The sequence below is a fragment of the Anopheles merus genome, chromosome 3L, assembly GCF_017562075.2.
Source record: "Anopheles merus strain MAF chromosome 3L, AmerM5.1, whole genome shotgun sequence".
In the NCBI taxonomy this organism is placed as follows: domain Eukaryota; kingdom Metazoa; phylum Arthropoda; class Insecta; order Diptera; family Culicidae; genus Anopheles; species Anopheles merus.
In genome coordinates, this window is record NC_054085.1 from 10126088 (window position 1) to 10150347 (window position 24260).

The window sequence follows — 24260 nt, forward strand, 5'->3', positions numbered from 1 at the left end:
ATGTAAGCGTTGCTTTATGTTTTATGCATGCTAATATTATTGATCCTATGCACCCAAGATTAGCTGTTAAGAATGTGTTTAAAAAGAATGTGTTCACGGTACCCTGGATAGTTCCCTAGATCACTTATCAGAAAACATTTTCATACCTTTGGAAAAAGATGCCTTATTATAACGGAACTTTAGCTAAAATCATTACTTATGTATACGCACATACAAGAATTTGAAAACATTAACATCAATAGGCATATTGAAGAAATTTATTACATTCACTTTTAAAAAATCATAACAGTCATCTACAATCCACTCATTACATCAGACATCCCACTATTCTTTCCATGATTAAAAACAAAAAGATGAGAAATTGTATGATCCAAAAACCAACAGCAAGTACAGTTTTCGAATCAATAGTTAGTTGTTATACCAAAATAATCCATGCATAATTAAAGAAACTTCTTCTTCTTCTTCTTTGGCACAACAACCGCTGTCGGTCAAGGCCTGCCTGTACCCACTAGTGAAGTGAGCTTGGCTTTCAGTGACTTATTGTTACCATAGCAGGATAGTCAGTCCTACGTATGGGGGCACGGTCTATTCGGGACTTGAACCCATGACGGGCATGTTTTTACGTCGTACGAGTTGACGACTGTACCACCAGGCCGGCCCAATCAAAGAAACACAACAACATTAATTGAAATTATATGTGTGGCGCAATATAGACGCCAAGATATTAAATTCGCAACAAAAAAAGCTCTTTGTGTTTGTTAGCAAATGCCAATTGTGGAAAATATGGATATGTTGAAGACATTTAACACACGTTAATAGAACGTTATGGAAGAAAGCGAAATTGGGAACTTTTCTGTGCAATAGCAGAAAAGCTTAAATTTAAAATGCTGTCAATAGAAAAACTAATAAAACCAGAACAAAGAATGAATTAAAATGCAGGGGAAAAAAGCTTCTGAATGAAAAAGGGAGGGAAATTGATGAAATTATTACAATTACGTGACCGGTCAAACGAACAGTGAAATTCACCAGCAGGCAGGAAAACAAGAAATGAAGCAGTTGTCACATTTAGGTTAACAAATGAAGTAGGTTACAATTGAGTGAATGTTATAATTGATTTTAAGCTTTTAAAACTTCATCAGAGAACAGAGCGAAAGAAACCGCTTTGAAATAGTTATTGTATCTTGACTCCTCAATTATTATTTGGAACAAGTGTAAAAGCTAGAAAAACAATATTGTTGTTGCTGCAAACACTTGCGATAAAATAAAACACTAGAATAGTCGACGTGTGAGGGTCGAAAAAAGAGAAGTTCAACTAGGTTAATTACTACACCTAAAATTACAGTCAGTTTTTTTCACTCACTGTTACCGAAAAAAGAAAGCATTTAATTTTATTTCAAAACTGAAACAGTATGATGGCAAAGCTAAACCGAATATGAAAGCATGCAAAGTCCACCTTACGTTATAAATTAACCTTTGACCTTTTTCCTCCAACCTTGCAAACACTTTGCGACATTCTAATCATTGTCAAAGAACATTTGGTTCGATCAAAACTTCCAAAATAAAGAATAAATTTGTCCCTTGTCCACTTGTTTGATCGCTTCAAATATTGATCTTCAATTTCCATTGTACACATGTTCAAACGGAGCTTTCCGACAATCTAGGCCAACAATCAATCACAACCCTCGTCACACTGGTACATCTCAATACGGATCAATTCACCTCGGAGTGCTCTCGAAAGTATCCGTTTTTTTGTGTGTAACATTTCCCTACCCGGATAGTGTCACTGTCTGCAGGGCGATACACACTCCACTTTCTTGCAAGGAAATAAGAGCCGCTCGAGTGGTGCCCCTTTTCGCAAATCTTTACCAGCCCTCCCCCGTTGGGACAGGCCAGCCGCGGCTTTACCCTTTGTTAATCGTTTGTTTTCCCAGCCCATGCCAGAAAACCCCAATTTAACGATAACGATCCGACACGGTCAATTAAGCAAGCACAATAAAATGCTTCCGACCGAAAACCTCATCCATCTTTTATGTTTTTGCTTCCGAAATGCCGGCGGCAACTCTGCTTCTGCTGCTGCTGCTTCCTGGTGAGCAAACAGCGCTCCGCATCGAACGCTTTAGCTTTTCGATTCGGGAAGAGCAAAACCTCAATCTCAACCTGATTTCCGTGCCCGATTGGTTTCGTTCCTTCCGACCGGCAGCTCGTTCGATTATTCAGTGTTTTTTTTCTCTTCTTTCTGTGTGTTGCTGATTTGATGTTGGGCATCACGGGCTGCCCCTACGTTCCGATCACGGCATAATGCAAAATCTCGATCGGATTACAACCGCTTGGCTCGACACGTCGGCTCTAAAAAGTTTATCCCTGGGTTAGCAGGTTCGTCCTGTGCGCCCCCATGCGTCTCCTTTCTTAAAGTTAGCGCAGGTGACCGAAGAAATCACATCTCGTCGAACCAGGAGCAAAAGGTCGTAATGGAAATCCTCCGACCGAAATGGTTAAAGGGTTGACCTTTGCTGTGTGTTTTTCGTTTGGAGTTTTCTTTTTCTCGAAACGACCACTGGAACCATTCCGACCTAGGAAGGCTAGGAGGTGTAGAATAAAAACAGTTTCCGGAAAAGATTCTGAATGAAAGTGTTCGGAAAAAATCGAAGAATTCCAGGAATACAGGTTGAAGGTGGTCGAGCCCTTTCATTTGCTGTATGTGTTTTAATGCAATAAAAAAAAACTCCATGGAAACTATCGGTTCTTCCAGTTCGTTTTGGAGCGTCCAGTGTGTGTTTTATGAAGAACCACTCTTTCAGTGGTCTTCATTCGACGAATAGCAGTTGGATCGTGGTGTAGCGTATTTCTGTTTTTTTTAGTTTGAAAGCAATGGTTTTGATTTGCCAATTGGTACTATTCAAATGTTTAAGCCCGGTCAATAGCACTTCCGGGCTCTCTGGACGGTGCGGACGGTGAGTGATAAACAAATATGCTACCTTCAAAGCAAACGGACGAGATGTTGAAGTGGAGCTTTCTTTTTTATTATTTGGAAATGATTGCATAGCGTACTTGCTGAAGAAGCACTACAGTCCAAAGTGTACCTTTGGATTTGAGGTATGCGGTTGTGCTGAATTTGAGAAAGAATGCTGCATAAAAAACTTAACCATTCTGAACAAATTTGATTAAAAGTAAGCCGCGCGAGAAGAATAAGCAGGAACTATTGTAAATTACACTAACGTTGTGCAATTGAATCCATTTTTCAATGGAAAATAGAACACAAATCTTATTATATAATGAATAAAACTTGCAAAATAGTAAAAATAAAAATAATCCTTGTCTAGACTAACACAGATTATAATAAAAAGGAAAGAAATAAGATTATCACTCGCGTATACAAATCAAAAAGCCACTAAAACAGCTCATATTGGTATTACAGAAAATAACGTAAGCGAGATTTGCTCAAGCGTGATTCACATAAACAAATTATATTTATACTAAAAATATTTTTTTACTTTCCTTCAATATTGTCAACATTGCTTTTTTAAATTGAGATAAATGATTTTTGCATATTTTTGTGGTTTCTTTATTCTTAAAAGCATTTTTGTAGACCAAGCGAGATTATAAACGCTCTTTTCCATTAAATGTTCAAATTTCGTTGAACGTTAAATTTCTATTAAATATTCAAATGTGGTTTTATAACTTTCGTTTATTTATCCATTGTGTATCCTGTGCATTGGAGCTACTTGAACCTTTTGAAGTATTTTAAATTCGAACTAATCCCTTTTTCAACGACTATTATCACCGCCATTAAAACATAATAAAGGGTCATGTAATACGAAGCAGATGAGAGGTTCAAATCAAAATTATCAATTCTGTCGTGAAATTACCTTGCCGTTGATAAAATAGGATCGTTTGTACCATCTAGTGTGGGTTCAGCAAGCTACGCGATCGAAGGGTCCTAGCAAGTGCATATAGGTTAAGTTTATCTAGTAGCGAAGGTGCATCTAATTCATGTTTAACAATTTGCCGATAACAAACTCTTTCGTTAACTTTGTGCTGGTGGTCAAGCGTTTGGAGTTCTCGTAATGAGCAACGGTCATAGCTGGGCAAAACACTAACTCCTCTCATTTGAACATTTCATAGCTAATCTAGTGAATATGCTTTGATTAAGTTTTAACTGTTTTACCCAAATAGCACTTTGTGGAGAGAAAAAAAAACAGAATATCACACGATGTATTGATTGGTTCTCGTAAATTTTTGGGATTGTTGCACATATTTATGTATCGTTTTCCTTAGATTTTTGGTTCTATCTCACGAATTATTGGTATCGTCCGATTAGACACCAAACAATTGAACCAAAAAACTCCGGGAAACGCCCAAAAAACTGTGGCAACACATCAAACAAATATAAAAAGAAACAAAAAAAAATATTCATCACAAGAACTAACTAAAGAAACAAGAAGTAATTTTAGGTAAATTGTATAATTGCATTCGAACTTGACGATAAATTCACCCGAATAATTTAAAACCTTTTAATGTGCAAGTTAAGCTTCGATCTAAAGTTACACCTGGAGCGCAAACACGATGTCTCCGAAGTATAGCCTTATTTTCGATAGAGTAATTGAATTGTATTGGATCCTTTAGTCTGTGAACTTGCTTAAAATCAAATGAAAACAAGCAAATTTGGCAATAGATTGGATTAAAATTAAATATAATCTACTATCTGTAATTTACCTTTAATATTAAAACGGTGTTTACAGTGAAATTAACATAATGTATAACATGTTGCATGTAGTCAAACTGACATCGCGGTACAGTGAGGTATGCCAAAGCCCCAGTTTAATTTCAGCACGTAAACTAATGTTTAATGAGGAGAACAAAAACAAATCCCTGCGCCTCTCTGGCAAAAGTTTCATGCGAATTAATTAATGATAAGCTTACAGCGAAATTTTTACAAATTCATGGTGAAGCTGATTTCACACACACAAATAGTTCCATCCTCATAGAACGCAATTGTTGATCGAGTTGTATATTCGTTTGTTGGAAATATTGAACGATTTCTAGGCAACTGTTCAGCATCTCTGTAACCCAAATTCTACGAACGCAAGCTTCTCATACGAGCCAGGACTACAGCGCATCCTTCGTACGGTTAAATCTAGTGCTACTCAATCACAACACATTGCTTTAGCTGCTTTTCAAAACTGCCATAACAAACCTCTTAGTAGCTGCTTCAAAATTCACAGCTTAAATATTGTACAAGGTGATAAAAAGGGTGAAACTCTTGTTCCGTAAATTATAATACCACGAATCTGTTGTGCAAAAAACCCAACCGCTATCTCTCAAGCTAATCCAACTGCTAGCTAGCAGCCATCCTCTTTAGCGTAGCGAACAAAAAAAAAAGCGAACAGATAAATTATTTTCCCAGAACATCCACCGAACGCTGTTTTGGTTGCGCTTTTGTTTAGCCGACACGGGCGCTTTTTTGGCAAGCGCAAATGTTGCAAACATTTTCTCGAAATATCAAACTCAGCACCCCAAAACTGCAACACAATGAGCTACGAGAATGGGCTGGGAGGCGTTTTGTCTGAGCGTCAGAGCGAAATCCTCGGACGGTCGAAACGAGCGCAAGGATTGGAAGAAGCGGTGATGCAGACACGGCCCAGGCTGAAATCCCTGCCGCACACGCACCGCACGCACCCCACTCACTCAAATTCATCCTGCACCGGGCCGGGTGAAAGTTGAAAACGGAGAATCAATTTGCTGTTATCATAATTTTCAATATTTTCTGCCGCTTCAGCGCCGCGGGCCAGTGCCGTCCCCGGTGTTAGATTTTGGCCCCCAATCCCGCCAGCAAAAACACGCTGGTTTCGGGGAAAGACAGTGCCCGGGCGGTCGGGGCAGACGACACCGTCCATTTTCGTCCCGTTGTTGTGCCTTCCGGGTGGGGCCAAAGCCTACCCGGGCACCCGGTACCCGGCAAGCCCAGTGGTGCCAAGTTTTGTGATAATGTTTATTTACCTTTCGCTCGAACGAGAGGCATTCAAGGCGGGCCGGGCTGCACATTATACCGATGGCGAAGGCGACCGAAATGCCGATGTAGGCAAATGTTTTTCTTGTGCCTTTGACCGAAAGCCTGTGAGCCGGGACAGCCCGTTCCAGCTTCTTGCCTCTTTTACATCGCGCTCGCTCCCACACCCTAGGCAATGCTGGAGCATAAATTATTGGATTTCAAACTTTAAGTACGCTCGGATTTCCACACTGCGCCGGGTCTCATCCTCCGGGCGGCGTACGCACAGCATTTTACCTCAGCTGGCAGGACGCTGGTGGAACGTGCCCGGGACGTCGCACTTGAAAGCCGGCGCTGGAAGGCTTTAAAAGGACTTTGTGCCTAAAGTGGGCACCCCGATAATGGGGTGGATTGTTTATAGGCGCCGTAGAACGAAGCCAACCGGACTTGCAAGATGGGTTCGCTTGCTGTCTTCCTTGCGCTACGTTGGTTGCACGTTTTCCTCGCAATCGCGGGCAAAGTATGGTGAGCTTAAGTTTTTAATGTATTTCTCATATTTATTTCTATTTATTTCGCGAGAAGCGCCTTCGTGTACTTTTTATCATCAGCAGGAGTATTCTCAAATGGCAAACGAAAACAAAGCTCTCGTTTGTGATACAATGTAAAATCGACCGTGTGATTGGAAATGAATTTTAATCGTTTTTATGTAAATCATGTCCATGCCTCTTTGTAATGGCTTAGTATTTCTGTAGTAGTACCATTATGATTCAAACCTAATTTCGTCTCTAGTAGAACAGAGGCTTTTTTTAAATAATAATAAAGTTGAACTTTACAGTGGCTCCTCTGGTCAGGCCAATTCTTTTTAACTTTTTATGAAAATTCCGTTAGATGTCACCTGGAAATTGCATTTTTTTTTCTTGTTTGGCACAACAACCGCTGTCGGTCAAGGCCTGCTTGAACCCACTAGTGAAGTGAGCTTGGCTTTCAGTGACTTATTGTTACCATAGCAGGATAGTCAGTCCTACGTACGGGGGCACGGTCTATTCGGGGATTGAACCCATGACGGGCGTGTTGTTAAGTCGTACGAGTTGACGACTGTACCACCAGACCGGCCCGGAAATTGCATTACTTGTTCAAATTATTTGGCTTTTTTATGTTTATTGCCTCTTGTTCATTGCTCACTCATCTCTGTACAGGCGTCAAATGTACAGGCGTAGACATCTGCCAATCAATTCTGAATCAATTTTGAATATTTTTTTAAATCAGTAGCTTATTGCAACAATATAACTAAAACCATTAACTTACTATCAAATAATAAAAACTTTTCCACAGTACCATCAATTTCATTTAATATCAACAGAGTGTTTCAGGGATAAGGTGATTATTGCCAGGAAATGCTGAGCGAAGAAGAATGTGTTCTACATGTATGATGAATGAAATTCAGTAAAGAGGAAAAAGTGAAACAGATCAATTAATAAATAAGAAACAAAAATATAATATTACGTCATAAACTAATTGCAGCAATAAAGGTTTTTTAAATAAATCCAGCAATACTGTTAAATGTAGCCATATTTGTCATGTTACACATATAAGCATCTAGTATATATCCAATTTGAACAGCTTCTCACCAATATCACGCTAAAAACGTGCCTAATGTACTACTGTTTGCAGCAATATAGACGCCAGCAACCTATAATGAAAATTTTATAATAACTACTAGCTGATTTACCCAGTTTCACACTGGATACAATTGATGTCTCGTTTAAATTAAAAATAGAAGAATTTGCAATCCAAGGAGTATGAAAACAACGATTACAATGATTCCTAAGATTTTATCCCAAAGCTTCGATTCTTCTTATCTGTCGCAATAACAGTAGGTAATTAAGATCTGCAATCATCCGCTTGGGTACCACTGAGTTTTTGGTTTTGCCACGGAGTTTAATGGACTCATGTATACCATATATCATATATAGGCACTCCATGATATATGCTATTAATGCGGACTGGAGGGCAATCGCGTATCTCTAATCTTAGCGTAAGTCGAATTTCGATATTTTCGGTCAAATTATAGCTAATTTTCGTATCATTCTGACATGATTCAGTTTTAGCCATTAAATTATTTATTCGATCTGATTTCAACTAAAAAATTAAAATTTTGTACCATTTAAAATGGTTTTTAAAATTTGACGTAAAGAGAATTTATTTAGAGTTTGACATTTGATGTGTCAAATTAGTGTAAGAACTGTCAAATTAAGAAAATCGCGTATAGCGAAATTGCGTATATATATGGCGTATATCGAGGAATACCTTTACCTTTTGTAATGGTTTTTAAAATTCGACCAAAGGGAAGTTATTTTGCATTTGACTTTCGATCTGTCATATTTGAACAATTTGCTAAAAAATACTGTCAAATTTAGAACATAACGTATACCAAAATCGCGTACATCCAATATGGCGTATATCGGGGAATATCTGTACCCATATACCAGCGCTTAAAAGCTATAGCAATTGCGAGGCCTCGTGCGAGCTCGCAAACAAATGGAAATTGCTTGCGATGTTTTAACACCAGTGTAAACTGCACTTCATACCGAGTGTCAAAGCGCTGTATACAACAACAACAATACTGCTCTTGGTATGGGATTAGAAAATTGCTAATAAATTAAGTTTAATGTAACTTCTGAAAATGATGTATGTCTTGAAACCTATTCTCATACCACCATAAGGTGTGTGCAAAGTTTCGTTAAAAATGATCCCGTGACACGAGATTTTTATATATATAGAAGATAAAATAAAATCCTTTTTGGAACATTGTTTTCATGTTTGCTACAGCAAAAACATCAACCGGTTTGGCCTCTTCAGACATTCAGTATCACAGATCCAATCTAATGACTTCCCACAAAATGCCCCCTGTCCTTGAAAAAAAAAAGCGCACTCTTTTTTGTTATTGTGCACGTTGAATTATCAGCAATCATTTTCCAAAAACAAGTCAACCAAACTCATGCGCAGACAGTAAACCGGAGGCGATAGAAAAGTGAGTATGCCTTGGCAAACAAATGCACACACCCCCGCCGATACCAGCGCAACAACTGTTTCGAAAGCGGAGGCAACAAAAATCGAACCCGACCGGCATTTTTGCACCAGCTTTTGATTGGCACCGTCCCGTTCGTGATGAAGTTAGACTTGAAATTGAATTTCACATTTAAATGCCGGCCAACTCCAACCGTACCGCGCTTGCTGAGCGCCGTTCGATTGATCGGTCTCACTGTGAGGCGTCAATTTTTCCTAGGGAGGGTCTGAATGTGGGCGGGAAAGTATAGAAGAAACAGCGAGAAAGAAGAAAAACGAATTTCCAGTTTTTTAAACTCCAAAAACTCCCCGAACAAATTTCTCGGTTTGTGTGTGTGTGTTTGTGTGCCCGGCCTGGCGTTGGTTCCAACTTCCCAACTCGACTATGATTTGATTTTATTTATTTCAATCGCTTTGTTTACTTTTCCAATATAATCACTTCCCATTAATAATTATTTTGCCCGGGTGACTGTTTCCCATTCTGCTTTGCTCCGCTCCCGTCCTCTTATGACTCTTATGTCCTCTCTCCGGTTTGGGTGGGTCTTTATTTGGACATTTTCGGGTAAAATCGATTTTTTCCGCCGCTCGTTTCGCTTTCTTTGATAACAAGCTCAGCCTTCTTTCGGGTTTGGATGGGTTTTCCTTTCGAAAAGGTTGCAAAAACTGAGACCGTTGATGGCAGAGAAAGGGCGAACAATCCACCGCAAAAAATACACAAACAGAAAGAAGCCAAAAAATACAACAAATCGGCGTCCTCAAATCCCTCCTCTAGCATGTGACGGAAGCGTGTAACAAGAAAAAGGTTGCTCCCATCCACAGGAACAAGGTATCTCACAAGATGTCCTACCCTACCCTGTTCGAGCAAATCCACGCCTGCAAGGGATTCATTATTTTGCGTACTTTGCCTCCTTTTTTGATGCTCCATAACCAGGCCGACGGTACTTGTCACGGTGTCCTTGTGGTTTGTTGTTTATTTTTTTCCACTCCACTTGCACCATTGCGCACACGCTTGATGGCAACGAATTTCGATGATGATGGTTCTGCTCTCTTAAAACGCGGCGCGTGCTATGATATTTTGAGGCCAATTTTAAGCGCATACATTTGCGCCAAGTGCTGCGTTAATGCGGTGCCTTCTTCGCCTCGCGCCAACGCAACCATGCCGGAATGAATCTTTTCCACCCTATTTATCGCCCGCCCGATCGTGATTATCCCTGGTCCGTGTCAAGTGTGTGTGTGTGTGTTGGTTTGTGTGTGGTGAGGGGTAATTTGCATGCGTTCTAATTTTCTCCCACACCTCATCGCACACTTGTGCTCGGTATTGTAAAATATGAAAATTCTTCTCCACCAGTTTTGTGCGAACTTTTAAAAAAGGACAAGTAGGGCTTCTTTTATAAAAAGAGAATGAAAATAATAAAATAAAAAGCATCCAACCAAAATCACACGGAAGGTAAATGGCTGCATATTTCCATAAAAATTGGTCACAAAATGATAATACTTTTCACATACCCCGCTGAAAGGAAGCCAACCAAAAAAAGGGGGAGAGAATGCACGATATGCAAAACTTTTCAGCCCACACTCTCGGGCTTCTCCCGATAAAAGCTGGAAGCCTTTGGGGGGGGGGGGGGGGCTTCCTGCACGACCCTTGGCCACACGGCGAGAGAGGGCGAAAGCATTGTTAAGTAAAAGGGATCAAAATCCGATTAGCATCCGTGTAAAAAGGCAAGGAGTGAGTTCAGGCTGGGAGTATGGATGGAAAATTCGGAATGTCCCGGGGTTTTATAATTGAACGACCTAAACAAACACTCGCACGTACGGCGGTGGAACAACTTTTACACCGGTGTACCGACTGTGGTGTCATCCAAACGAGCCCACTCCAGCGCCAGCTGTCACTGCGCCGTTACCGACGGATGAGCTTGAAAAGTGTGTTTTTTTTCTCGATCGCTTGGTGAAATGATTTTCATTTCAGGCATTTGGTGGACCGAAAAGCTTGACCATTCGTGCATCATGGTCTCCAACTGCCAGCGTCAAGCTTCTAACTTTTGCCAAAATTCATCAAATGACCCGAAAACTTGTTGATTAACCTTCGACACGAAAACGCAATCGGAACCGCATATCGAAAACCGTGCATTAGCGCAATGGGAAAGGGAAAACACAACCCTCGCACAGACACGTGAGAGTCAGTACGGTAGGAATATTACATCAGATTAGCGCGATTGATGTCGACCACATCCTGCGTTGGCAGAGCCATTACCTGCTGCGTTTTTCCTGGGAATCATCCATACCAACACACACACACACACACAATCCCCCAACGAGCGCTCGTGCACAGCAGAACGAACGAAGGTGGACGGTGGAGTAGGAAAAACTTTGGTAACCTTTCACCCGTTCAGCCGACCTGCCACCCCCGCCGACCAAATGCGCGACCAAAAGTTTTGATGGAAAAGTTGATTTCTGCCGTCACAGGCACAGGGGCGGAGAAGGACATGGGAGAAGGCCCACAGATTAGACCTGGGACCTACGAATTTGCCATTGTTTTGTGACAGTTGATTAATTTTCAACAATCGAACGCAATGGCACGGAATGGTATTTGCTGTCCAAAGTTTGGGACGCTGGGGCAGACTGGGGTGGAGAGGGGATCACGGTGGGACTATTTTTGGAAAGTTTCTAGTCAAAAGACACTGTTGGGCTGCAGTTACAATCTGCACCCTGTATAGTAGGATACGGGTGGATGATTGCTGGTGGCGGCGTGATGCCTGCGGAAGGGAAGGGCAATGGTTTCCACATTTTTAACACTTCACGCACAATTTCTTCACCCGAGCGTGAAATATATCAGCCCTCTTTTCCCTGTAGGCGGTCGGATGAATTTGCTGGGGAAAAATTAACTCTGTCAGAGGAGTTCATTTAACGGGTGAAAAGTTTCGAGCCGTCGAGGGGGCTCTAGCTTTGCACTCTGACGCGTCTTTCCGTGCTCAGGGTCTTTGTGGCCGGTTTGTGACCGACTGGAAACTATTTCAAAGTCGAACTTTTGTTGGTGCTGGTGTAAAGGTGTGTGAGCAAAGGGGAGAGGTTTATTGAATTGTGTGAATCAATAACTGCCCTCTTTTGTGTTCAAATAATTGTAGACTAATGCTTTCTTGTAATCCTTGCTTATGGTCCCTAAGCCTGACCTGAGTGAAAAACATTTTTCCATTGCGGAGTACTTGCATTCTTCGAAATTGACATTGTTTCTGCAAATGTCTGGATAGAAACGAGCATATGTTAATTGTCGCAACAACTGTTCTTTGATAGAATGGAATGGTTTCAAGATAACAAGAGAGGTTTTCTTGTGGGATTTCCAGTGCAATGGTATTACAGAACATACCAGAGTTACAGGGTTTCCCACGATGAATTAGTTAGTGTCCATACTTTGTTGGGCTTGTCTCACTTTCAACGTTTTACATCGATTTTTGATTTGTTCTCACAATTTAGTGGTGTCGTACAATTAGAAATCAATACTAGACATCAATATTCGAACATCAATAAACTAAAATTTTCGAGAAACAACCAAAAATACTTGAGAAACGCTATAGAAAAAATTGGTCCCAACATATCAAACACTCCATAGACTACTACGTTAAAAGGGATGTTCAATAAAGATGTCATTTAACATCGCATGAATATCGATGCTAGCAGCCGAGTTTATCCAGGATAAGATGTGTCCAAACAGAAAATGCCTTTCAGAGAAACAATACTCGGTTATGATTTCAATTCGGATTATATGAGACTTCTGAACGCAAAAAGCACGTATCCCAAAGTCAAGAGCACAAATTACACATGAGTTTTCACAATATTGAAACGTTGGTAGTTACAGTAAACTGAGATTTTTTTGTTCGAGTTTTTAGATCTTGGAAAATGAAAATTCTAAAATTTGAAGTTATTTGTTTGATCGGAACACTTAAACGGAACTCCTTTAATCGCAAACCAGCCCTTCTTCATCCTGCAGCGGGGGCTTCCAATTTTAATTCCACAATTACCCTCAAGGTAGACCGACACCCATATGATAGAAACAATGATTGAGCGACAGTGAAACACATTTAACAGCAGTTCTGCTTTATTTTCTTGGAAGAAGCTTGTGGTTGGTTTGTTGCATTGTTTTCATTTCTTATCAATTCCTTTGTCTTTTGAGTAAAAACAAATTGTATAATAACACCGATCTACCGGATATAACTATAATCGTATTTTAAAATAACCAGCTTAATACCTAATCAATTAACAAGCAATTAGATATTTTGGTCATTTTTCCTCCATTTTTCCAAGTACCAACTCTGATCTTCCACACATATTCTCACTCATCTTTCAAGCATATTCCCCAGTATTTAAAAATAAATTAAAAAAAAAAAAACAATTAAACACACGCTCGTTCAAAATTATCAAACGGGTAACAACATCTTAGAAAAAACTATTTGATAAACTGATCGAACGTCAAGACCTACTGAATGAATTTATATTCTTTAGGATGCAGGGAACATGCACCAAAAGAATCATAAAAAATTAGGTACAGTTCGACCCAAGAGAACCTGCTTCCTATGCGACCAATTCATCCTGATACGAGAAAAGGTAATGAATAAGAGTTCAAGCATTTCTATCCAAAGCGCTTGCACAAAAATGGCATACCTCCTAGGGAGAGAGCGTAGGCGCGTCAAATAGAAAGTGTAAACAAAAACGATCCAATGCGTGAAAGGGAGGAGACATATTCTTCCCACGATGGAACGTAAAGCGAATAGTTTATAAACTCTAATTGTAGATACAAATAAACAATTGCATACTCAACGACAACTGGGACGTCAGTGTGTTGTTCTATCGAGTGTCTATTTTAGCTGGTGTGCGAAGCCAAACGATATATTTGAACCTTCGGTCGAAGATATTCATTAGATATGATGCAATATTCATCCTTTTTTGAAAGCCATGGAGGAACTGTACTAGTATTCTTTGAGCCTTATTATGTACACAGTTCGCTGTGTGAGTTTCGTTCATTTGAAAACATTTCATAGGAATGTTTGAAGACATATCGCTTGCTGGAGTTTGTTGCTTTCTGACATTACTTCTCAATCTCAGAATACTATGTTGAAATGGGTACTGGAATGGGGTTTATGGGTTAAATAAGCATTCTTAAGGATTTACTGTATCCAGCTCTTGTTCTGTCTCATTCGTAGTTAGTTCTTCTTTCCCTATTGGAAAATCTATCACACTACCAATTGATCCATTCTTCTATAAGAATATACAATTCACTACTCCATTTACTCTGACACATCCATGTTCGGTTAATCTATGGTTCTACCTACGATAATCCTATAATCTGCCTATTGCAGCTCTAGCTCAAAGCATTTTTCTAAACACACTCAATGAAACATAATATGCGCCGTAAAAAAGAGGTATATCGCCCCCGACAAAACACCGAATGCTCATGCTCATCATGCACCGATAACCCGAAGACACAACAATCAGTGCCGGTTTCAATGTCCAGCTTTTCACTGCAAACACAAACAACTACCCCAACGCTAGCTTTCATCCCACGCCCGCAGCCATCATGTACTTTTTCTCTATATACACAGCAGACGAGCTTGCAAGCAAAACGAAAAAAAACTTATAACAAGCCAGCAAAATGATTGGCTTTGCCCTCGCTCGAAGATCACTCAATTCGTATGCAATTCTTGCTCAAAAAGAAGGATAAAGGCATGCGGAGTGTCAAGAAGTGTATTCTCTTAAAACATACCGATGAGCTTGGAGCATTTTTTTATCTCCCACCCTACTACTTCCGTCTTTCACTTGCATCACACAAACATTCATTTCATGGTTCGCTTACATAGATGCAATCTTTTTATCGTCACCGTCACCGTGTTGTCCCTGCCCACCATCCACCACCGGTTGCATTTTCATTACGTGCGCTGTTCTATGCAAATGTGATAGATGTGTGTATGGGCGTCCCCGGCCACACAGTACGAAAATAGATCCGCTTTTAGGCTTGCTCGTCTGAGCATCATGACACCCAAAATAATCCTCCGCAAGGTGTTTGCCCGGGGGAAGGTAAACTACCGCGAAGAAGAAGAAGAAGTAAAAACACACCAGCACCAATTCATTTCCCGTCTTGTGATGTACCAGTTTTGTGTCTCTCGTCCTTACGATCGTTTCACTTTCATCACTTCAATCAAGGGAGCACCGTGTTTTTGTGGCAGCCAAAATGAACATCTTGTTTTATCTCGATGATGCCGGGTGCCACTTTTAGAAGCTCACTGCTTTTTTCTCCCATTTCGGCTGTACTTTGTAATATGAAAAGGAAAACACACGTTCCCTTGATGCAGTGCACACCGTTAGGCAAATAACGCTCCCCAAACACAGCCCAACGTACTTGGAAGATTAAAAGTACCGAAAAAAAAACAGTACACTCACCTTTTGCTGATGACGGTTTACGATTGTGATGAGATATAAGGATCGGTGGAATCGGTTTATCGGTGCGTTAGCTTTTCACCGGCGCAACGATCACTGTGCTAACAAACCAAAACACACTCAGCAGCAGCTCAAATGAGTACAATTTTGCTCAAGCACATTCTTGCCACCTACACTCAACGCGTTGAGTTTTGCTGCTTTTTTAAAAGGCACACAGTTTTGTCACTTTGCACAGCAGCTTTGTACAACACTTTCTCGTGTGCCACTGCACAGCCCTGCAGCATGATGTCATTAGCGATGGAATGAAACCTCAGCGGGAAAAAGAAACGACGGAACCAACCGCAACAATAACATCCCAGTCCTTCTCAAAATAGGAATAAAACAAAAAAAAAGCGGAAACACCTAAAATCGCAAACCAGCCCTTCTTCTTCCTGCAGCGAGAGCTTCCGAGAGCTTCCCGGGGAGCGTTTCTGCATTAATTATGTTTCCGGACCGGTGCACAAAAACATTAAAATTAAAGCCCGAACAACTAACCGATGCACACAGCCCCCCACTCCGTTCGGACTGGGCAAAAAGGATGGGCAGCAACCCCAAAACAGCAACAGCCAGGGAAAACAAGGCACGGGAAAGGCAACCCAAAAACGCATCGTACACTGCTGAAGAAGACACACACACACACACACACACACACACACACACACACACACACACACACCACACACAACCACACACACACACACACACACCACACACCACACACACACACACACACACACACACACACACACACCACACACACACACACACACACACACCACACACACACACACACACACACACACACACACCACACACACACACACCACACACACACACCACACACACACACACACACACCACACACACACCACACACACACACACACACACACACACACCACACACACACACACACCACACACACACACACACACACACACATACAAAGACTTTCCCACACCGTAGTAGGGTCGAAACGTTTCTTCTGCTGACCGTTTTCACCGGTCCGGGTTTTCCCGCTGGCCAAGGTTGGCGTTGTGTTGTACCCGCCTCGAGTTTTCCTCCTTTACCCCGGGTGGATGTGAAAAATGTGATTTTTTTTCACCTTCTCCTTTCTCTTACGGACGCAAAATGCCGGTTGCTATCCTGTTTTTTTTGTAAGGAGGCTTTTGTATGTGTGTACGCTGGGGCTGTTATTATTTTTTTGTGTGGCACACAGGGAAGAGTTTTTGGGCGAGGGGCAAAAAGTTTTTTTATGTTTTTATATGCTTCAAGCATAACATACATACACACAAAAACACACACACACACGCGCAGGCAAAAGTTATCCGCAACAAAACAGTACGCGCAAAAACAAAATTAAGCGCAAGCTTCCCTTTTCACCTGTACCCGAAGTGAGTGGGTAAGACGAATATCCCTGCCTTCCACTTTCCCCTTCTGCCCTGCTGCTTCACCATGGCTGATGCATTTTCACCTGGATTGGAGTAGTTTTTGCGTTGATGTTTTCACCAGCTTTTCCTCCCACGTACTCTAAACCGGTAAAATCGCTCCGGTAGGTAAGGCAAAAGCTTTTCACAACCGCAAAGCTGGTCGATTTGTGCGCCAGCATGCCCTCCAATGAGCGCTTCGTTTTCAACGCTCCATTCAACGCGTAAAGTCGAAGGCCTTTTGTTTCTGCCTCCCGTTCTGTGAGCCGAATGAGGCAGGGGCTGAATGTTTCCAAAAATATGAGGAAGAAAAAAATGGAACCGTTTGCTTTCCCGGTGTGTGTGTGTGTGTGTTGAATTATTAGGCAGCATGATACAAAACGTCGCCGTTGTCGTCGTAGGTCAGCAGCCGCACTTTAAAGGGTGTTTGATTTTTGAGTCTGCTCCCGGAAAAATCTCTCACTCGCGTGCGTCTGGGCTGCAACACTGCTGCTCTCCCTGTGTTTGCAGGGTGGATGGGGACGAATGAAGCTATCACCCCAGACCTGGACCGAAAGCGATTGTTCCCAGTTTTGGTCTCTCTTTTCTCTCCTTTTTTTTTGGTGACTGCAGAACAGTCGAAGGAATGGCACATTTACAGCAAACATTAGGCTTGGAAAACTTTATAATCAAAGCGAAACAGACGACTAGAAATTATTGTAACCACCTTTTGATGCTTTCGCGTTGATGGATTCACTTCACTCACTCACTTTCATGGAGCTAGGTACACGCTCTGCAGCTGTAGCTGTGTGAATTTCGAAAATTCCAACACAAACACACGCATACACAAACGCACGGTGGAAAACTTCCGGTACGGGCGACAAACTACCCCGGCGAACGCAGGCGAACAACACGAATACCCGGAACAGGAACAAAGTACGTCTGACCTGGTTCTCGGCTGCACGGTAACTGAACCGTTCGGCAGCAGGCCCAGCGCGCACGAAAGCGCAAAAGGGTGGCGCCCGGCGACTCCCCTGGCCGGGGTGAGGTTGAGGGTGGTAATGGCTTCAAAACATCGCAAAACACGGCCTATCAGTTGTACGTTTGAGAGCGAACGATTGGGAGCGAGAGAGCGAGAGTTAGCGAGAGGAGAAAGATAAACAGGAAGCAGTTCCGCAAGACTCTAGAAAATAGCAGGAGAATGGGAGCGTGTTTTACGACCAGAGAGAAAGCGAGAGAGAGAGAGAGAGAAAAGCCTACTAGATAATAAGGGGCAGAGACTTTATCCTTTAAAACCCACAAGGATGAATCCAAGCTCAGAGCTATTTGGGTGCGGAGCGCTTCCCGAGTGCTCATTGCACGCTGGGGCGAGTTTCATCAACCCTTAAAAAGCACTCCCAAGCGGAAGTACTGCTTCCGTGACATCTGCTCTCCCTCGCTCGAACTTCACACTGCTTGCTCTCGTCACTTCTTCGCTCGCGGAGCAACTTCCTGGTCGGCGAGAGCGCAGTCGCGCTCGCCCCAGTTGCACAGTTACGTTTTCCCCTTAACGCGGGTATTTTCTCTCTATCTCTGCCTAATCACAGTGGCCTCGAAATCCGGCAAACATTCCATAACTGTGTGTATGTGTGTTTGTTGTTGTATTTGCCGACTGCATCCTTCCGGGTTACTCACACTGCTGCACTGACCTCCTTTGCCGCGCGGCAGTGGAATCGGCGTGGAGCGGAGGAGAATGGAGTGCCGGTGAAACACTCACGGCATAACCGGTGTGCGAGACGAATTCGCGAATGCATTCCGATGTTTTGATGTTTTTTGTACACTTCCAGCGTGTACCTTGTGCTGGGTGGATGACGTTGGAAGCGGTGGCACTCAAACTTGTGGGAAAATGAGTGCCGACAAAGCGAGCGAAAGCGACTGGTGCCGTCCGGTTTTGGCAGGACGCTGAGCGGCAAATAAATGAGATTGTTTATCTGGAAGCTTCAATGAAAATGCTATCTTTCTGTTGCGCTTGTTTGATGGGGAAGGTTCATGGTCCAGTGTTGCCAGAATAGGTATGCTAGGAACGAGATTCAAATTGTTTTGCATTTCTTTAATTTTCTCGATTCAAAGTAATGAAAAATATTGAGTGGCTTGTAAGAGTGCAGAGTGTTCTTTAATCAATAGTTGTAAATAAAAAAAACAGTCAGGAAGTGAATTCATATTAAAAAAACATCCCCATTATCGGCATGACAAAACGCTTGAATGTATGCCATAATGGAGTAATGTTTATTGTTTTTGGCTATTTTTTTTAATTAATCGATCTGTCAAAAATAATAATGATTATTGGCACGATTCTTTACTCCACATATTCAGTTTTTTAAAACCTATATTCGACAAATGTAAACATTTTCCTCGAACGGTTTTTACCAAGCGTCTTGAAATATGTAATTGCAATTTTTTTAATATTAATTTCGTATCAGATATTATTTTAAAAAAAATTGTTTATATTCGAAAACAAATGTTGAAGTATTCGATTTATTAAACCAGTAACTAATTTCAGAAAGCCGGTCTAGTGGCACAGTCGTCAACTCGAGCGACTTAACAACATGCCCATCATCGGTTCAAGCCCCGAATGGACCAAGCCGCCATAAGTAGGACTGACTATTCTGCTATGCGGGGGAATCAATATCAATAAGTCACTGAAAGCCAAGCCCACACGAAGAGTGGTATAGGCAGGTCTTGACTGACAACGGTTGTTAACCCCAAGAAGAAGAAGAAGAAGAACTAATTTTATGAGTAAGTGATAATAGCGCCTAAAGGTGCAACATTCCATAGAATTATTTATCAATGAGATAATTATAAGAATTATTATTTTAGAATTATTTTAATGAATAAGAGTTGGCTTGTTGCAAAAGGCAGTTGTAATTACTTTTGACAAGTAGATGACTTCTGGTGTTCATTTTGTAGTGAATGTGAAGCAAATTTATGTTATATTTGTATTTACAGAATTTATACAATCAGTTGAAACCAGAGATTTTGTGTAAACTTTATCTAAAATTAAGGTTGTTTGATGGCAGAAATCATGCCGTAAATCAGTTTTGCCATAACAATAGTTAGTTGGTTCGTGTTTCCTGTATCTGAATTTAGGAGCAAATAATTGCATTGTTCGGCCCTTTAACCCAATGTTGATTTTTTCGTGTTTTCATATGACTTATTTTTCCCAATACGTCCACAAAAGCGACACACATCTGTTAAGTATTGTTTCATCACAAACGGGGGAAAACCCCTAACATTCCCTATTCGAACATCAATGCACGGAATGAGATGACGGCTAGCAAACCAAACCAGCAAACCTCATTCGCCGCTGCATCTTAATGCAATGTCGCGTGCTGCCCAAAACACGTGTTTTCTGCATCATCAACCGTCATCCCCACCGTCATGATCATCTGCGATCGGTCTTATCTGGCGAGCGGAATCGCGCTGCATTGGATGCCACCGGCGTGCAGCCGGCCATTATTTATAGCCATCACCAACGGCTTGACAGGAAATTGATTAGCTTGAAGAAATTTTTGGCACATGAGCAGTATTGTGCCCCTAGCGTGCTCGGGTTTGTTGGTGTTGTCTGCCCGCGAAAATCTAGCCAAATCATCCGTTTTTGGCCCTGCTGTGTGGATCGTGGGTGCTACCGGGGACAGTTTAATTAGTTTTCTCGCGCGAATTCTGACCGCCAAATCGAATGCGGGCATGAAAATGCACTCAGAGAGGGGGAGTGTGAATTGAAAGCATTGGATATGCAGTATGTAAAAAGGATAAAATAAATGAATTTGTTTGGCTAATATGACCTTTCTCTTTTACTCATAACATGTCATCTCACCTGTAATGCTGCTTTAGATAAATTCAATCGAACCACTCCAATCGGCTTTGCTTGCGCAAGTTAAGAAAACTAGTTAAATTCCTTCCACTAGAAATACCACTGCTACGATTCAGCGGAAACACAGCCACGAATGAGCAATTCGATTCATCGGAAACGGCAACAAACGGCGAGCCCACAAAGCAACCAAACCTCGATGCCCTTATTTTCAGCGCCCGGTTGGTTTGCTTCACTTTTAATTTTACCTTTTTGCACTTTTACTGCTGTACAAAATGGGAAAAGTGCAAAATTAAGGATAAAAGCCAGCCAGAAAGTTTCTCTCCCTCTTTTTCCCGCACTCCAGCCAACCGAACTGCCTTTTTTCCTGCGTTTGGTCAAAGCATCCCAGGAACGGCAAGGAATTCACCAGACCTGCGGCCAGAAAGGAGTGACTGGTTTCGCCCCGCGCTTTGCAGAAAGATGCTTTGGCAAATTTGTAGCGAATGGAGGTGCAAAGGAATGCTTTTGTTCCCGCGTGTGCTGCAACGGACGGTGAATGTCTTGGTGTTTTCGTGTTACGTTTCCTTTTTCTTTTATTGGCGCTTTTCGCGATTTTCTCCATACCGCTAGCAACTCAATGCTATTACTCTCGTTTTACTCGCCACACCTAAGCCTTTCATTGTCACTTTCAGGTAATGGGCGGTGGACAGTGGTGGGGATATTAAGTGAAGGAGAAAAAAAAAAGAGCGAACATCGAAAAGAAGGTTGATTAAAACGTAAAAGGTTTGGAAAGATTTTCTTGTTTACTAGTTTTAAAGTGTGGATAAAAGAAAGAAAAAGTGTTTGTTCAAGTTCGAGTACATTAAATAAATTAAACCATTTCATTTGCTGATAGGATTTTTTTATTATTTAACGCGTTTGAACGCGCTGCAATCTCCATTAAATTCTAAGTTAAAGCCCTAATTGAAAATTGGTTTGTAAACTTTTATTTCCAAACCCTTAATGACCAAACTCTTATTACTCTTCTTTTTTTCTACTTTTGAGCAGAAAGAAAAGAAGGAGAATGTAAAGAAGAAAAAGAGAAAAAGAAGAAGAAAGAAGAAAGAAGAAGAAGAAGAAGAAGAAGAAGAAGAAGAAGAAGAAGAAGAAGAAGAAGAAGAAGAAGAAGAAGAAGAAGAAGAAGAAGAAGAAGAAGAAGAAGAAGAAGAAGAAGAAGAAGAAGAAGAATACCCCATTATCCTTCTTTTTTATCTATTTTTGAAAATAAATAAAGGAGGATAATATAAAAAAGTAACGAAGAAGAAGAAAAAAGGAAGAAGAAAAAGAAAGAGAAGAAGAAGATGATGAAAAAGAATATAACAAAATTGAAGAAGAAGAAGAAGAAGAAAAAGAAGAAGAAGAAGAAGAAGAAAAGAAGAAAAGAAGAAGAAGAAGAAGAAGAAAGAAGAAGAAGAAGAAGAAGAAGAAAGAAGAAGAAGAAGAAGAAGAAGAAGAAGAAGAAGAAGAAGAAGAAGAAGAATAAGAAGATAATGTTGATGATGATGAAGCAGATGAAGAAGAAGTTGAAGAAGTAGAATGAGAAGAGAACAAATATGAAGAAGAAGAAGAAGAAGAAATATAAGGGGAAGACGAAAACTAAGAAAATTATTAACTCACAATTCTAACTCTTGATCTAAATTAAGACTATTTCCAAAATTACCAAACTATATTTCCCAACCAATCCTATCAAATTTATTTATTGTTTTTCCCGGCTTGACAAACAGAATAAAGCAAAAAGAGTATTATGAAATGAATGTCAAACCGAAGTAGATTTTGTACCTATAGATTTAAATTATGTGTTGAATCAGAAAACATTACATGATTATTACCAATTTGTTAATTTTCAATTTTTCAGTACACTACGCTCTCCATTCAAATTAAATCGCCAATTGATACTAATGGGAAACTTTGGAGTCAAAATTATCCTTACTTTGCTCCTAACATTGAAATAAACACATTTTTACAAATACTTTCCAGACCACACATTGCTTAAATCAATTCACTTCATTACACCGAGAACCGGATCATTTAGATAAAGTGACTGTAACACCGTTGGCAACTTCGACACCGGCGCCCATTCGTCGGTGGATTTTGCTCACGCAATGAAGCAGCCGACAGTGAATCTGCGTACTGGGGGAGGGCGAAAAACAGATAAACGTACCACTTTTAATTATCACCCTTCGTATGCTACCCAGACTCAAGCAGAGGGCCCCTAACAGTGGGGAAGATTGTCGTACGCAAAGCTATAAGCCATCACGCTTACCCGGAACCGGGGTGAGAAGCGAGCGTCGGAAAAAAATATAATAAAACTATTTGACGAGGACAAAAAGGCATCACACTTTCGGGGCGACTATGGGCTTCGAACGACGAGATCCGTTCGCCGCGGTTGTCAGAAGGCGCTCACTTGGCGCTCAGTTTTAAAATAACGTACCATTGAGAGACCGTAAGAAGCGCGTGAAAGAATGAGTTCTACCTGCCGGAGACGAACGTTCCCGTTTGTATGGGGAGAAATCCGCGAGGTTTTGCGCTGCGGATTTGAAACGAATGTTGTTTTCAATGTAACGTTTTGCTTTAAATTTTGCTTTAAATGATTGAAGTAAATTGAACTTAGAGGTATGTAACATTTTGAAAATGTTTTGTGATCTATATATATAATATATTATATTATATACCTACAAATAGAAAGTACATAAAGTATTATGCAATAACATAATAATATATATAAAGATTAATGTTTTTCGCATTAATTTGTTACACTGCTGAAAACTTTATAGAAAAATATTGCAAAACATTTTCACCATGTAAATAACGTTTATAACTCTTTAAAATAAAATCAATCAGTATTTTTATACATTTTTATAAAGTAAATCCAATCCTGTCGTCCCTCCTAAATTTGAACTAAGTTCAATTAAAATTTCAAGAAAGTGAGTAAAGCTGCCTTATAATTGATAACAAATCATCCAATAATGATGTAACGAATGAAATCCAATACCAACGGCAAAAAAGATCAAAATTCAAAACTTTACCATCCTTGAATCGTAGATATAAACGTCTTTAAATGATTGACAGTTGTATCTCATGATTCTCATTCTCTCATGAGCGTCGAACGGATTTCGTCGTACGAAGCCGGTACTCGCCCCGTTTATCCTTTTATTGTTGTCTGCGTTGCCATAACGAGCAAAAGAAGCACTTTCACTCTCTCTCTTTCTCTCTCTCTCCACTTAACGGTTCACGTTGCCACACGACAGTCAGTAAATAACCGCAGGTAATTTAAAATGAATTAAAAAGAACTCTCGACGGGAAGAAGGGGAATGAAAACGGCACAAATGGACAGAAACCGTTAAGCACCTATTCCCACCCTTTCGCGTTCGTTAGCGGCGGAAACGATACGAATCATCATCCTGGCAGCCACCTCGCCACACAACGACCACGGCATCAATGTGATGGTGCCGTCTGTGTGGCGGTGGACAACC

At 40.9% G+C, this 24260-nt stretch overlaps 1 protein-coding gene across 1 annotated transcript in view; it reads right to left on the minus strand.

Annotated features, from left to right (window-relative positions):
• Positions 1-17904, minus strand: part of LOC121598943 (protein O-mannosyl-transferase TMTC2-like) — a 127887-nt gene extending 109983 nt beyond the window's left edge. Inside the window, exon 1 of the mRNA XM_041926323.1 lies at positions 17647-17904. The gene's annotated coding sequence lies outside the window, so the exon portion shown is untranslated. The remainder of the gene's footprint in view (positions 1-17646) is intronic.
• Between the last annotated feature and the right edge of the window lie 6356 nt (positions 17905-24260).